Source organism: Trachypithecus francoisi, unplaced genomic scaffold, assembly GCF_009764315.1.
Source record: "Trachypithecus francoisi isolate TF-2019V2 unplaced genomic scaffold, Tfra_2.0 Lachesis_group12, whole genome shotgun sequence".
In the NCBI taxonomy this organism is placed as follows: Eukaryota; Metazoa; Chordata; class Mammalia; order Primates; family Cercopithecidae; genus Trachypithecus; species Trachypithecus francoisi.
The window spans coordinates 66,633,062-66,645,272 of NW_022681457.1; the positions used below are offsets into that span (position 1 = coordinate 66,633,062).

A 12,211-nucleotide genomic window follows, 5' to 3' on the forward strand; every position below is an offset into this window, starting at 1 on the left:
CCCAGCTACTCGGGAGGCTGAGGCAGGAGAATGGCGTGAACCCGGGAGGCGGAGCTTGCAGTGAATGGAGATCCGGCCACTGCACTCCAGTCCGGGCGACAGAGCGAAACTCCGCCTCAAAAAAAAAAAAAAGATCATTATAGTTATACTTTGATGTACTTACACACTAAAATTTTAGGGATAGTTTTCTTTAAATCAATAGAATAATAAATTTTGTCATAATGTCAGGCCACCCACGCATAGGCACAGCTTATTTCAGTCTTTACATAGACAAGACCCCTATATAAGAAAACCTTAACGGATGTTCCTCTACTTGCTTTCTGAGGACACCCTACTCTGTTGTGGAGTGGCTTTCAAAAAGTATCTCTTCTCACTGCACTCTACAACTCACCTGGAATTCTTTCCTGCATCAGATCAGGAACCCTCTCTTGGAGTCTGGATTGAGATCCTTTTATTTCCATAACAATAGTATTATACAAACACAGGCATACCTCAGGGATATTTAGGGTTTGGTTCTAGACCAGTACAATAAAGCGAGTTACACAATTTGTTTGGTTTCCCAGTGTGAAGGGGTGGTCTGCCCGTCCACATCTGTGGGTGTTTCTCGTCAGGTGGGACAAGAGACTGAGAAAAGAAATAAGACACAGAGACAAAGTATAGAGAAAAGTGGGCCCAGGGGACCAGTGCTCAGCATCCAGAGGACCCGCGCTGGCACTGGTCTGAGTTCCCTCAGTATTTATTGATCATTATCTCTACCATCTGGGAGAGGGGGGTGTGGCAGGACAATAGGATAATAGCGGGGAGAGGGTCAGCAGGAAGACATGTGAACAAAGGTCTCTGTGTCATAAATAAATTTAAAGAAAGGTGCTGTGCCTTGATGTACAAGTATACAAACATCTGGGTGCATTAAAGAGCAGTATTGCTGCTAGCACATCTCACCTCCAGCCTTAAAGCAGTTTTCTCCTATCTCAGTAAATAGAACATACAATCGGGTTTTACACTAAGACATTCCATTGCCCAGGGAGGAACAGGAGACAGATGCCTTCCTCTATCTCAACTGCAAAGAGGCTTTCCTCTTTCACTAATCCTCCTCAGCACAGACCCTTTATGGGTGTCGGGCTGGGGGTGTCGGGCTGGGGGATGGTCAGCTCTTTCCCTTCCCACAAGGCCATATCTCAGGCTATCACATGGGGAGAAACCTTGGACAATACCTGGCTTTCCTAGGCAGAGGTCCCTGCGGGCTTCCACAGTGTATTGTGTCCCTGGGTACTTGAGATTAAAGAATGGTGATGACTTTTACCAAGCATACTGCCTTCAACCACTTTTTTAACAAAGCACATCCTGCATAGCCCTAAATCCATTACACCTTGAGTCAACACAGCACATGTCTCTGTGAGCACAGGGTTGGGGCGCGGGTAACAGCATCTCAAGGCAGAATAGTTTTTCTTAGTACAGAACAAAATGGAGTCTCTTATGTCTACTTCTTTCTACATAGACACAGTAACAGTCTGATCTCTCTTTCTTTTCCCCACTATGACCTAATAATCTGCCAAAGGCCCCACCTCTTAAGATTATCCCACTGGGGATTAGGCCTTAATATGAACTTTGAAGGGACACAGACATTTAGACCATATAAATAGACAACACTGCATTATAAATGGGCCCATTTTCCAGAGTATAATAGTATACACTGGGTTCTCAGGATTGGCATTTATTATAGTCACAAACTTAATATAACTCAAATGCTTGTATTGATGTGGTGCTTACATTATCCTATTTCACAGATAGAAATAGAAAATACCAGATTTTGTTTTAATAGCAATATCTATTATTATAATAAATATTGAAATACCACCATAATAACTTCACTAAGGAAGTAATCTGTGTTGATTTTGCAGAGGGAGAAAAACATGACCCCTAGAGCGGAGGCTCTTGTGGTCACACAAACTCCAATCTGAAGGTGGCAGAAATTAGAAGGAACAGGATTTCTTAGCCTCAGAGTTAATATATTATCCATGGTATCTTAATAATTAAAGGCATGTAACAAATAGTGACAAATGGTGGGGGTACGGGATTGAAAGTATTAGGGTGGATGCCAATGGCAATAGACCTCTGCCTCTGGGTCCCTCACGACTGTCCCCCACCAACATGGTATGCCACTGTGACCAAGAGGTGACTGAGTTGGGAGACCTTGTGGAATGCCGGGGAAGGATGTAGGCAGGACACTTGGGAGGAGGGTGGCAGGGTGGTTGGGCACCACCCACACATGGAATTAGGGCTGGGGTATGCTGAAGCATGGGGAGGTGCATTAGATTTTGAATTAGAGGACCTGGAACTAATCCTACCACCTCCCCATGCATTTAGCCAATCTGTGTCAGGCATTTGGTCAATGTCAAAACTATTGTTATTATTCATTCATTTATTCGTTCATTTGTTCGTTTCTTCATTAACTCATTTAACGAGCTCGTACTGAGTGTCTGCTTTGTGCTGGCACCGTGTTGGGTGCCTTGGACACAGCAGAAACGAGACAGACCAAGTCCAGGTCTCATGAGGTCTAGTGGAAAGGTTGGATGAAAAACCAAAAAAAAGAAATATTTAATATCAAGTCAGATGGTGATGCCTGCAACACAAATATATACAAAATAATGCAGCAGAAAGTGACCCCAAAGGATGTGTTACTTCAGATACAAATGGTGGGTGCATGCTTTTCAAAGATGGGGGAAGAAAGCATGATGCATGGGCACTGGGGAAGCAGAGTATGCCCAGAGATCACAGTTGGTGCAAAAGCCCAAAGCTGGAGAAAGATTCCCGGATGCTAAAACAGCCAGAATTGGGATTCTTGACAAATAATAAAAATATTGACCACCTCCAACTGCAGGCTGTCTGAACCCTATGACCTGTTATTATATTTATAACTTTATACTATAAACATTAAATGTGATTATGTAAAAGTAGAAATAACTGAAATGTAACATGAAAGTTTGATATACAAAATATAAAAATTATATAATCATACAATAGATACTATATATTATATAAAATGGGAACTATTTTATTGTAGTAAGGTATAACAAAAAATATTAGAATGTGCTGGGCCGGGCGCGGTGGCTCAAGCCTGTAATCCCAGCACTTTGGGAGGCCAAGACGGGCGAATCACCAGGTCAGGAGATCGAGACCATCCTGGCTAACACGGTGAAACCCCGTCTCTACTAAAAAATACAAAAAACTAGCCGGGCGAGGTGGCGGGCGCCTGTAGTCCCAGCTACTCAGGAGGCTGAGGCAGGAGAATGGCGTGAACCCGGGAGGCGGAGCTTGCAGTGAGCTGAGATCTGGCCACTGCACTCCAGCCTGGGCGACAGAGCGAGACTCCGTCTCAAAAAAAAAAAAAAAAATTAGAATGTGCTATAACATACTGTAAACACAATATACACTGTATAATGATATGCACACAAAATTAAAATACATAAATCTATATTTTTATAATCTAGTATCTAATAATTTTTCAAATGTCATTTAAATTATCACATAGTAAAATAAAACAGTACTGAGATTCACCCATGTTGCAGCCAGTGTCAATAAATGACTTCTTTTCACGTTGGGGTAGTATTCTATTGTATAGATGTTTAATTAGTCACCCACTGTTACATTTGGGTTGTTTACTAATTTTGGCAATTATACAGTTGCTGTGAAATTTGAGTACACACGTTTTTATATAAACAATTTTTCATTTATCTAGGGCAAATACCTAGGAGCGGCATCGGTGGGTCATATGATAAGTGTGTGTTTAACAGTATAAGCAGCTGCCAAGGCCAGGCATGGTGGCTCACGCCTGTTATCCCAGCATGTTGGGAGGCTGAGGTGGGTGGATCACCTGAGACCGGGAGTTCGAGACCAGCCTGACCAACATGGTGAAACCCCTAACTAAACATCTATTTAAAAAATACAAAATTAGCCGGGTGTGGTGGCACATGCCTGTAATCCCAGCTACTTGGGCGGCTGATGCAGGAGAATCACTTGAACCCGGGAGGTGGAGGTTGTAGGGAGCCAAGACTGCACCATTGCACTTCAGCCTGTGCAACAAGAGCAAAACTTCATCTCAAAAAAAAAAAAAGCTGCCAAAGTTTTTGCCCAAAGTGAATGTAACATTTGACATTTCTACCAACAATGCAGGAAATTTTCCATTGCTCTGCATTGTTGCCAACTCAGTATTATGTCTTTATTGTTAGGCATGCTAAAAGGTGTGTACGGGTATCTCATGTGGTTTTCATTTTCATTTTCTTGATAATTAAAGATGTCAATCATCTTTTCATCACCTTATTTCCCATTTCTATCTCATATAACAATATGGATGGATCTCAAATACATCACATTAAATGAAACAAGTCAAACTCAAAAAGGAGAGATACATACACATACATACACAGAGACACACACAGGATGTCTCCATTTTTTTTTTTTTTTTTTTTAAGACGGAGTCTTGCTCTGTCGCCCAGGCTGGAGTGCAGTGGCCGGATCTCAGCTCACTGCAACCTCCGCCTCCCGGGTTCACGCCATTCTCCTGCCTCAGCCTCCCCAGTAGCTGGGACCACAGACGCCCGCCACCTCGCCTGGCTAATTTTTTTTTTTTGTATTTTTAGTAGAGACGGGGTTTCACCGTGTTAGCCAGGATGGTCTCGATCTCCTGACCTTGTGATCCGCCCATCTCGGCCTCCCAAAGTGCTGAGATTACAGGCTTGAGCCACCGCGCCCAGCCCAGGATGTCTCCATTTATACAACATGTGGAAAAGGCAAAATTATACAGACAGAAAATGGGCTTGTGATCAAGGGCTGGGGGTGGGGAAAGGGATGGACTAAAAAGTAATAGGAGGAAATGTAGGGAAGTGAGGGAACTCTTCTCTGTCTTGTGGTATTGACTGCATGATGTAAATGTCAAAACTTTGAAAATTCTACACTAGGTGAATACTACTGTATGTAAATTATACCTCAATAAATATGACCTTAAAATATTACAGTCATGTTCACACAAAAACCTGCACATAGGTGTTTATAGCATCTTTATTCATAATCAACAAAACTTGGAAGCAACTAAAATGTCCTTCAGTAGGTGAATGGACAAATAAATCATGGTACATCCAGACAATAGCATATTATTCAATGCAAAAAAAAAAAAAGAGCTAGCAAGCCACGAAAAGACATGGAAGAAACTTAAATCCACACTACTACGTGAAACAAGTCCATCTGAAAAGGCTGCATACTGTATGGTTCAGAGGCTAAATTATGGAGACAAAAGAAAATAGGCAGGGGTGTAGGGGTGTAGGCAAAACACAGGATTATTGGGACAGTAAAACTGCTCTTTATCCTTCTATCATGATGCACGCATGTCATTATTCATCTGTCTCGACCCACAGAATGCACATCAAGACTGAACCCTAATTAAACCATAGACTTTGGCCGGTAGCGTCAATGTAGTTTCATTAACTGTAACAAAAGTACCACTCTGAAGGCAGATGCTGATGATGGGCGAGGCTGTGTATACGTGAGGGTAGGGGATATGTGGGAAATCTCTGTACCTTCTGCCCCATTTTGCTGTGAACCTAAAACTTCTCTAAAAACTAGTCTTTTATATAAATGGGTATACAAACACATATATATGTCAGTACTAAAATATTACATTACAATAAATATAAAGGACAAATAATTGAAAGTCATGTACAGTGAAATGTGTTTTCCTCCATATTTCCTGGAATTCATGAGGAGTGATACACTTAGGAGTAAGGTAAAATGGGAATAATGAAGGGGACCAGACTTGGTTCTAGGGTATGTTAAAAAGGAAGAGGTGATCTCCAGGGACCCTCCTGAGGGTCAGCAGACATTGTCCTAAGTTGGGGATCATGGTGTATCACAAAATATCCAGAATTGCAGGAAGAATAGTGAAGCTTCAGACACAGTGCTGGATGAGGTGAAAGGAGGTAATGGGTCAGCAAACATTGGTCTAAGATGTTGAGCAGCATGTAATGGGCCATCAGATACTGTGAAGAAGTGAGGAAGCAGAGCTAATGATGGCTCAGTAGACACTGATCTAAGGTGAGGTAACGGGATGTGTCACCAAGCACTGCCCAACTAGGGCTTGGGAATTAAAGGGGCATTATGGCCCTGCTCCTTTGACTATGTTCTATCCTTTGGGCCTCATCTTCACCTCCCCATATTGCCCTTCCTAAAGGTGAAATCATCTCTGCAGAGCCCAAATATTTCCCACTCCCAGAATTGCCAATAGACTGACCCCAGACAAACCATTCTGCAAGTTCCAGAGGGGCCACCCAGCAACTGTGCATCCAATCAGATCATCTGCCAGCATCTGTAAGGTCACTGCCGCCTATCTAGGGCAAGATACCTAATATCCAATGAAGATCCACCCATGTCTGTTCTAGTTCCCTGCTACTGGCTTCAGGCACTCCTCTCGGTGCAGGATGAGCAGGTGTGTGGGTTGGGTTCTGCAGTAAGTGGGGCTCTGTCGAGTTGCAACTGAGACGGGGCAGAGCTGTGCATGCTGAGGAAGAATGAGCAGGGAGTCTTCTGCAATCACGTTGGAGCTGTGGGATTCTGGAATCATGGCAGGGAATCCTGGAAGCAAGTATCCACATGGGATTTCCTGTACGTTTTCCCTTCTTTAGCATCAGACCAAAAGTTTTACAATGACTTTTTAGCTTTAGGGTTGAGAAGGGATATAGCCTAGTTACAGACTGGAGGTGAAAAAGCCTGGTGTGTTTTAGGCAAGTTGATTCTCCCTGTTAGCACTTCTTATGCTGCAACACAGAAAAAATCAGACAGAAGTCACGCAAGAAGCACAGGTCAACTCTCCACAGGGGCATTTATGGAATGCCTGCTGTATGGCAGTCATGCGTCTAGACTCATAGTGGTGAACAAAAGGGAAATGTTTTCTAGTGTAGAAGCCACAGAGAAATCAGCAAAATATACCAGGCACTATGGTGGAAAGTGCTAGGGAGAAGAAAAAAGGAGGAAGGGTAAGGGGCTGGAAATTTAAATCAGGCAGGCAGGGAAGGCCTGTGAGGAGGTGTCATGGAAAAAAAGACATGAGAGACAAGTCACAGATAAAATAAAGAATTGTGCTCTTTGCAACGTGCACTGCAAATAACAAAGGCCCTCAGTCAGGAACTGAACTGATGTTTGAGGCACATGGCGGGGAAGGTCCTTGTGGGGTACATGGAATGAACATGGACACAAGTAGACAGTGAACATAAGGTGGGGTTAGTTTTCATGAGTTATCGAGTTCTTTTTGTTTGTTTGTTTTTGAGATGGAGTTTCGCTCTTTTTGCCCAGGCTGGAGTGCAATGGCACGATCTCAGCTCACCACAACCTCCGCCTCCTGGGTTCAAGCAATTCTCCTGCCTCAGCCTCCCGAGTAGCTGGGATTACAGGCATGCGCCACCATGCCTGGCTAATTTTGTATTTTTAGTAGAGATGGGGTTTCTCCATGTTGGTCAGGCTGGTCTTGAACTCCCAATCTCAGGTGATCCACCTGCTTCGGCCTCCCAAAGTGCTGGGATTATAGGAGTGAGCCACCACGCCTAGCCTGAGTTATCGATTTCATATGATTTATGATTTATCTCATATCTCATATAATGTAAGATTGATTTCATGAGTTACCAACTTACGAAAGTCACATCATTACGGAAAGTAAAATGCTGAGCTTCAACTCAGCGACAAGTAAATTAAAAAAAAAAAACAGGCAGGCAACTCAGTGGGAAGAATTGTAATAGCAGAAGAAGAATTTAAGTTGTCCCAGATGACCTGCAAATTCTAACCTCAGAGGCTTTCTGGAGGGTGGTGGGAGTGTACAAAATACTATGCTGAGGCCGGGCGCGGTGGCTCAAGCCTGTAATCCCAGCACTTTGGGAGGCCAAGACGGGCGGATCACGAGGTCAGGAGATCGAGACCATCCTGGCTAACACGGTGAAACCCTGTCTCTACTAAAAACACAAAAACTAGCCGGGTGAGGTGGCGGGCGCCTCTAGTCCCAGCTACTCGGGAGGCTGAGGCAGGAGAATGGCGTAAACCCGGGAGGCGGAGCTTGCAGTGAGCTGAGATCCCGCCACTGCACTCCAGTCCGGGCGACAGAGCAGACTCCGCCTCAAAAAAAAAAAAAAAAAAAAAAAAAAAAAAAAAAAAAAAAACACTAAGCTGGGCTGGGCGCAGTGGCTCATGTCTGTAACCCCAGCACTTTGGGAGGCCGAGGCGGGCAGATCATGAGGTCAGGAGTTCGAGATCAGCCTGGCCAGCATGGTGAAAACCCTGTCTCTACTAAAAATACAAAAGTTAGCTGGGTGTGGCGGCACGTACAATCCCAGCTACTCGGGAGGCTGAAGCAGGAGAACTGCTTGAGCCCGGGAGACGGAGGTTGCAGTGAGCCAAGATAGCGCCACTGTACTCCAGCTTGCTGACAGAGTGAGACTCTGTCTCAAAAAAAAAAAAAAAAAGAAAGAAAGAGAAAAAACACTGTGCTGGGTATCAAACAATGTGCTGAGGACCTGTGGGGCTCAGAGGCAGTCCTGGTAGATAATGAAGGGGGCTGCAAGTCTTTTTCTATGACAGTGGGGACTCAACATACACTCTGAGGTCTGTGTCTGAATACATAGGGAGTTTGTCTTATTGCGGCATCTCTTGCTTGATAGAAATACTCAATGGGGAACTGGATATGCACAACTGTGTTGGATGCAAAAGAATGAGAAAATACCCACAATCCTGCTAGACAGTGTGTTCTGGAACAACTTACAGAAGGATTCATCACCATCATATATATTGTCTTACCATTCAAACTATGCCTAATCCACAGTAAATAGGATTATCATTCCCCTAATATGATCTTTCTTTTTTTTTTTTTTTTTTTTTTTTGAGATGGAGTCTCGCTCTGTCGCCCGGGCTGGAGCGCAGTGGCCGGATCTCAGCTCACTGCAAGCTCCGCCTCCCGGGTTTACGCCATTCTCCTGCCTCAGCCTCCGAGTAGCTGGGACTAGAGGCGCCCACCACCTCGCCCGGCTAGTTTTTTGTATTTTTAGTAGAGACGGGGTTTCACCGTGTTAGCCAGGATGGATGATCTTTCTTATGAAGAATTTGGTAACAGTGTTCTATGTTGTTTTCATGAGAAGGCTTTTCCTATTCACCAAATTGACTCGGTTCCTTGTCAGTATGAATAATGCCCCAAGGTTTGCTGGGGATGGTGACAATGCAGGAAGGGTCCCTCGCCTCATTCAGTGCCTTCTCAGAGGCCCTCTCCAGAACAGCCATGTGTGACATTCTGATGTGGCTGCTTCTATTTACAATAATATACATATTTTTCTGCTGCATGCATGCAACAGTGTGTACAATCAGACCCAACCCTCAGTGGGGTTTTCTCACACTGCTTCTCTCAAGTGTGGCTGCTCTGATGGACGCTGAACACTGATTTCTGAACGAAGCCTTTCCCACAGATGCCACACTTGTAGGGTTTGTCTCCAGTGTGTGTTGTCCGATGTTTATTTAAATTTGACCTGTTGCTGAAGGCCTTCCCACACTCAGCACACACGTAAGGCTTCTCTCGGTGTGAATTCGTTGATGCACTTGGAGCTGTGATTTTTTAGTGAAAGACTTCCCACAGTCACTGCACTCATACGGTTTCTCTCCAGTATGAATTCTATGATGTGTAATCAACTCTGACTTCTGTCGAAAGGTCTTCCCACATTCAGAACAAATGTAGGGCTTCTCTCGGTATGAGTTTTCTGGTGCTTACTGAGATTTGACCTGCCACTAAAGGCCTTCCCACACTCGGCACACACATAGGGTTTCTCTCCTGTGTGAACTGGCTGATGCACCAGGAGCTGAGACTTGGAGGTAAAGGATTTCCCACAATCACTGCATTCATAAGGCTTCTCTCCGGTATGAATCTTTGATGAGTAATAAAGTTTGACTTGCGGATGAAAGCTCTTCCACACTCGGTGCATACATAGGGTTTCTCTCCTGTATGAATTTTCTGATGAACAATGAGTATTGACTTCTGGTTGAAGGCTTTCCCACATTCGTGGCATTCATACTGTCTCTCTCCAGTATGAATTTTCTGGTGTATATTAAGATTTGACTTCTGAGTGAAGGCTTTTCCACAAGTATTGCATTCATAAGGCTTCTCCCCAGTATGGATTCTCTGATGTGTAATCAAGTCTGACCTCTGGGTGAAGGCCTTTCCACATTTGGAACATATATAAGATTTCTCTCCTGTATGAGTTTTCTGATGTGTAATGAGATTTGACCGGTTGGTGAATGCCTTCCCACATTTATTGCATACATAGGGTTTTTCTCCTGTGTGAATTCGTTTATGAACATGGAGTTGTGACTTGGAAGTAAACAATTTCCCACAGTGACCACATTTATAAGGTTTCTCTCCAGTATGAATTATTTGATGTGTAACCAAGTGGCCTTCCGGATGAAGGCCAGTCCACATTTCATGCATACATATGATTTTTCTCCTGTATGAATTCTCTGATGCACTGTGAGTGTTGACTTCTGAGTGAAGGCTTTTCCACAGTCACTGCATTCATACGGTTTCTCTCCAGTGTGAATTCTCTGATGAATAATCAACTCTGACCTGTAGGTAAAGGCCTTCCCACACTCAGTACATATGGAAGATTTCTGTCTACTTTGAACTTTTTCATGTGTAATGAGGTTGGAATTATTGCTGAAGACCTTCCCATATTCGGTACATATATAGGGCTTCACTCTCGTGTGAACGCGTTGATGTACCTGATGTTGTGACTTGGAAATGAAGGATTTGCCACAGTTACTGCACTCATATGGTTTTTCTCCAGTATGAATTCTTCGGTGTGCAATCAATTGTGTTTTCTGGATGAAGGCCTGTCCACATTCAATACAGATATAGGATCTGTCGCCTGTGTGGATTTTCTGATGCATCTTGAGTGTGGACTTTTGTGTGAATGCTTTGCCACAGTCAGTGCATTCATGGTGTCTCTCTCCAGTATGAATTTTCTCGTGTATACTGAGATCTGAGTTATAAGGGAAGCCTTTCCCACATTCACTACATTCATATAGTTTTTCTCCGGTATGAATTCTCTGATGCCTGAAAAGAGATGATACTTGAAAAAAGGATTTTCCACATTCATTGCACTTATAGGGCTTCTCTCTCATATGGGTTTTCTGATGTGTACTGAATTCTGGCTTCTGTACAAAAGCCCTCCCGCATTCAATACATACATAGAGTTTTTCTCCTGTAGAAACTTTCAGATGTACTTGAACTGTGAGTTCCAGGTGAAGCTCTTTCCAAATCGGCACATCCATAGGAATTTTCCCTAGGATAAATTTTTTGATCTTGAGAGAAGGCTGGTTTATAACCAATGATTTTTCTATGTTGATTATGGTCCCATAATTTCTCTCCTGTTGGAGTACATTCACAGTAAGTATAGAAAGACATTTTACCATATTTAGTACTCTTCTTAACATTCTTAGAAGCATCATTTCTATAATGAATGTGTAAATCTAAATTATGCTTCAAGCCATTTCCAAATGAGTCACATTGATAGTGTTTTTACGGGGATGTAATATGTTTGGGTTCACATGAATTGTTCTTCTGATAGCCTTATATTCATAATGCCTATTTGTAGTCAATATTTTCTTGATTAAAGCAACATCACTTAGATTTTTCTTTTTTTTTTTTTTGAGACGGAGTCTCGCTTTGTCGCCCAGGCTGGAGTGCAGTGGCCCGATCTCCACTCACTACAAGCTCCGCCTTCTGGGTTCACGCCATTCTCCTGCCTCAGCCTCCCATGTAGCTGGGACTACAGGCGCCTGCCACCGCGCCCGGCTAATTTTTTGTATTTTTAGTAGAGATGGGGTTTCTCCATGTTGGTCAGGCTGGTCTTGAACTCCCAATCTCAGGTGATCCACCTGCTTCGGCCTCCCAAAGTGCTGGGATTATAGGAGTGAGCCACCACGCCTAGCCTGAGTTATCGATTTCATATGATTTATGATTTATCTCATATCTCATATAATGTAAGATTGATTTCATGAGTTACCAACTTACGAAAGTCACATCATTACGGAAAGTAAAATGCTGAGCTTCAACTCAGCGACAAGTAAATTAAAAAAAAAAAACAGGCAGGCAACTCAGTGGGAAGAATTGTAATAGCAGAAGAAGAATTTAAGTTGTCCC

The 12,211-nt window shown here is 43.4% G+C and overlaps 1 pseudogene; it reads right to left on the bottom strand.

Moving 5' to 3' along the window:
- Positions 1–9,152: 9,152 nt before the first annotated feature.
- LOC117092428 lies at positions 9,153–11,803 on the bottom strand (annotated as a pseudogene).
- Between the last annotated feature and the right edge of the window lie 408 nt (positions 11,804–12,211).